Raw genomic sequence first — 5,337 nt, 5'->3', positions numbered from 1 at the left:
TAATCTCAACATTTAAGATTAAAAGCTGAATGATTCAGATTTCATATTTTTTAAAAAATTTTACAACATGTTTTTAATTAATTTTTTGATTTATCATAGCTAAAATTTAATACTTTAATTTTATTTATTTTTTAAGAAAGATTTAACAAAAATATAAAATTTGGATCATTTAAATTTTAATTTTATGCTTAAAATGGGAAGTGAATAGAAATGGAGAAGAAGGGAAGCCAAGAGACTCCGGATTCGATATGAATGGGCGTACGTGGAACTGGAAACCGTGGCCGGTTAATTTATCCACAGGAAAATATTCTTTTCAGTCCGTATAATTGGAAGACTTTTGCAAGTTATATTTATAAATATTTTATTTTCGTTTTTTTTTTCAAGGTTTGAGATTTTCTACCAAACTAAAAATCTCCTAATTAATTCATAATTTTCTAAACACACAAAGTTGCTAACTGTGAAACCAAAAAATAAAAAAAGTTGCTAACTAATTCATACTTCCAACTTCTAAGAACAATTACGACTAAATTGTGAGGGGAAATAGAGAAGATATGTTAAAATCAATGTTTTTAAAAACAATTTATATATAGATCATTTTCTTGATAAAGTACATACCTGTATATAGATTATTAAATTTCAAATCAACAACGAGTTGTATAATTCCAGTATATAATGCAAAACGATCAAATCTTATGGCGTCTCTGCCAATTTAAATTGCTTCTTTTACACCATTTCCCCCTCATCATTTAATTTTCTTAATTTTCTGAATAAAAAATTTAAAAATATATTTATAATATAATTTTACATAAACAGTCACATTAGTCACTTAACATTCATTTGTTATTTTAGGAACTTAACTGGTTATTTATAATTTTGGGGCATCTTCAATAGCTCTTTCTCACTCAACTGATATCTAAGGGGCGCGCATTGCTCCATTTCTAGCAGAGGAGGATGAGTAGGTGACTTTGCGCCGCCATTAACTAGGGTACCAAATCCCCCTCAAAGAAAAAGTTCAGGAACAAATAAATTTAGTCTTTTTTGGGGTAAGTGAATTAATTGAGACTTTAACCACCCTTAAACATATTAGCAAATTAAAAATATAATTCCCCCAGCTGATCATGTTCGGCGAACAACTTCATCCACAAAGAACTGGATATTCCGGTCCGAGGAGCCGCCATCCGCCATGGCCTCCCTGGCGGCGAGCTTAAGCATGTCAGTGCTTTTACTAATCTCCTCCGATTGGGCCCACCGACAACCTCTTCAATAGCTCTTTCCACTTCCTGGGACCCAACAAATCCGTCAACGTCCTGTTCAAGTCGAATTCCGATCCGAAAAACATCAGAAATAAGTTTAGCATTGGTGGGTTGGTCCGTCCACTCAGGATAAGCAATCATAGGTATGCCGGCGGTTATGGCTTCCAACACAGAGTTCCATCCACAGTGAGTCAAGAAACAAGCTGTGGCTGGGTGAACCAGAACCTTAATTAGTTTGAGGACACCATGAAACAACAAGGCCTTGGTCTTTGGTTTCTTCGAGAAAACCCGGAGGAAGCTGTCCTGCTTTGTCGTCAGTGTTTATTGCTCTTCCTGACGAAGCTTTCATGACCCACAGAAATGGCGTTTGGTTTTCTTTAAGGCATTTGTTGTGCTCTCTATTTGTTTTGCAGAAGGTACGATGGTGCTCCCGAATGAGATGTATATTACTGAACGTGGAGGTTTGTTGTCTAGCCACTTCATACATGAATCTTCTGGCTTCCACATCTCAATACCAACATCTTGCTTTTGATCTGTAAGTGTATAAACCTTCAAGTATAAATGTTGGGCACGTACTCATAAGAACTTGTTAATCAGATGATCTTTACACCTGATTAGAACTTTCATGTACCTGAACCAAGCATCGTAAGACGTGTACTCCTCGTAGAGAGGGGATTTCCTTCGATGTTCCTTATAATGTTAAGCACATGATGCTCATGTTATGATTTAGATGATCCCAATATCCACATCTAAAACTTTTGATTTGCAATCCTTTAGAGTATTGTTTAAGAGATATGAGTGGTAAAAATAAGAATATTTTTATTTTGAATTCTATATCTATTAAAATAAAAAATTAGTTAAAACATAAAAAAATTAAATTGAATATAGATAATCTAAAATTAATATGAATAGTTTAAATTATGATAAGCACTCCATAACGTGCTCTGGAGTAAAAGTATGTTTTTTTAAAAATATAAATCCCTTCATTAAATTTACTATATAAATAAACAAGTTTACCTCTAATATGTTGTTATGTACACTATTATCTTGTAGAATGTATATATATTTAAATATGAGTAAAATTAAAAATTTATTCAATTTTAAATTAAGGCTACAGATGTTTAAGATTTTCTTTGTTGCAATGAAACGTGCTAGAAATACCTTATAAAAATAGGACTAGAGAGGCATAAATGATGAAAAAATGACAGGACTTATAAAGTAATAATACACTATCTCCAATCTTTAATATAAGAGCTAATTGACTAATTTAAATAATTAAGAGAATTAGTTGAGTTAGTTATTTGTAATAAATAGTTGTTGTATTTTCTAAAATATTCTTATCAATCAAATATATTGGTTAAAACCACTATTATTACAAAGACTATTTTGAAAAAATAGACAAATATGACAGACAAAGTGAATTTTGGTCTTATATTTAGAACTGAAATAAAAATTAAATAAGCTCTTATATAAAGGTTAGAAGTAGTATTTTCGTTTTGTGTAATAATGGGAAATACCAATACACTTATTCAAGAACAAAACATAATATGTATGATTATATTATACTATCTCCGGTCTTAATATAAGAGTTTGTTTGATTTTTATTTTAATCCTAGATATAAGACTTCAATCTACTTTGTCTCTCATATTTATCTTTTTTTTTTAAAATAGTCCTTATAATAATGATAGTTCTAACTAACAAACTTAATTAGTAAGAATATTTTAAGAAAGACAACATATATCTCTTACAAATAACTAACTCAACAAATTTTCTTAATCTATTCAAATTAATCAATTAGCTCTTATATTAAGTAATGGAAGTAGTATATTGACCAAACAAATGTTCAAGAACAAACATTAATCAAAATCCCATAAAAAAAAAAAATCAATGTTGATAATGTCAGCTTGAGATGCCGATAAATGCGCAACAAAAATGAAACCACGGATAAATATTTTCCGGTCCATGAATAAACTAGTGATCAGGCCACAACTACGTTTGGAATACGCTGCACATGACCGCAATGTCTCCCGTGGGTACGTTTGATTATATATATATATGGAAATGAAAATAAAAGATTTTTTAATAATATTTCTCTTTTTTTTATCATTATTTAATTGTATTTATCTCTTTTTATCACCTTTCACTTTTCAGAGCAGACATGACATAAAGGAAAACATTGTCTCCGAAGACTATAGGCCATAGCTGTCCACAAAATTTAAACATTTAAATAATAAATATTTAAAATAATCAAAGAAAAATTAGGGATAAATCCCTCGTTAAAAATTTATTTAGTAAATAGGATCTAGAATGATTGATTGTATAAGAAAACATTAGTTGCACACAAAGAAAAATAAGTTACACAAAGAAAAGATAGTTTGTATAGAAAATTATATGGATATAAATAATTCGTTTGCACATAAAGAAGATGATTTGTACATAAAAAAATTTTATTTGCACAAAAAAAATGTATTGCACATCACACAGAGAAAGATATTTACATACAAAGAAAGATAAATTGTACACACAAAAATTAATTTACACATAATAAAAGTTAAGTTGTATAAAATCGTTAGGTCCTATTTATTAATTAAATTTTTAATAAGAGATTTGTCCCGGTTTTCCCACTAATCAATGTAGCATTAATTGTGTACATGTAGTGTTATGTTTTTCCCGAGCCAAAGCTCATCTCTTTGAATCATTTCTGAATAGTTGAATAGTTTAGATTTAATTTTTTAATTAATTATTTTTATATAACAAAATTGTTTTTTATAAGTAATAATTAAAAAATTTATTTTTTATTTTAAACTCTGTATTCATTAAAATAATTATTTTAAAAAATCCAAAAAAATTAAATATGAACTACTTAGATTTCACATAACAGAGAGAGAGAAAAAATGAGCACTGGTAGAACAAAAGAAGGTCCTGCGGCCGCAACAACGGAAAACCCGGCAGCTCCACCAACTTCTCAGGCTCCGTCACCGTCGGAAAATGGTTCAGTTCGTTGTAGAAACGATAGTAAATGGCGTAGAGGCCGCATGGTTGTATCCAAACGCAAGCACAGGGGATTCCTGCCTCCTCTGCCACGTCAGCAACCCATGGGACAAACGGATTGCTGATAACACAAGCGAGCTTTTTAGAGCCACCAACAAAGTGGTTCTTCATAAGGGTGCACAGATTGTTGGTCCAACCTTTTCGATCTTCTCCATGTATTGGTCTAGACTTGTCTTCATGCGGTCCTCGTCGTTAAACCCGTCGGAGAAGAATAGCACTTGGATTCCGTTGATGGTTATGGAATCGGGAACGGCGGCGGAGGCTACGGTGGTGGAGGAGTGAAACATGCGGTGGTAGACAACCTCGGTGGTGGCGAGGGTGACGTGGAGGCCTTTGGAAAGGAGGCTTGTGCCTAGTCGGAGCAATGGATTGATGTGACCCTGGGCGGAGAAAGCCACCATGAGCACATGAAGATCTTCGTGATCGTCTTCCTTTGAGGCCGCCATGGATATGGTGTGTGGACTGATTTGAAATTTTAGAGAAATTTTTTTGGGATTTTCTTTTATTTGAAGTGGCCAAAACAGAAAAGGTGAGGAAGGATGGTTTTGTACAATCCTTTTGTGCACAGAAGAATCAGTTTTAATACTCATTTTATTATAATGGGAAGCGAGACTTAATGTCCATTATATGATGAGTATTTTACAGCAAAACTAAATCATTCATATATAGTTTTAATGACTTAGATTTAAAATTTTTTAACTAGTAATTTTAAATACAAAATTATTTTTAAAAAAAACTTACAATTAAAAAATTATATTTATTTTAGATTATATTTTTCAAAAAAAATATTAAATATTAAATCTCGGTCACTCATATTAAATTTGAATAGTTAAAATTTGATGAGCATTATGGTATTTATTACTGCGAAGAGGGTTAAAACTAGTTCTTGTGTGGAGATGCTGAAAATGTTATTAAAAAAATATTATTTCCGGGACATGTATTTTTAATTTAAAAATTATCAAAATACAAATTATGCAAAATATAAATAAAATCTTAATGATATTTTTTAAAATAATAATTAATACTCTCTAT

At 31.0% G+C, this 5,337-nt stretch overlaps 1 pseudogene; it reads right to left on the bottom strand.

Moving 5' to 3' along the window:
- Positions 1-976: 976 nt before the first annotated feature.
- On the bottom strand, positions 977-4,860 carry LOC114737415 (limonoid UDP-glucosyltransferase-like; annotated as a pseudogene).
- Positions 4,861-5,337: the final 477 nt, after the last annotated feature.

The sequence above is a fragment of the Neltuma alba genome, unplaced genomic scaffold (assembly GCF_004799145.2).
Source record: "Neltuma alba isolate B1F8T4 unplaced genomic scaffold, ASM479914v2 tig00013439_pilon, whole genome shotgun sequence".
In the NCBI taxonomy this organism is placed as follows: Eukaryota; Viridiplantae; Streptophyta; class Magnoliopsida; order Fabales; family Fabaceae; genus Neltuma; species Neltuma alba.
The sequence above is the reverse complement of the archived record's forward strand: the minus strand, read 5'-3'. Positions and strand labels throughout refer to the sequence as shown.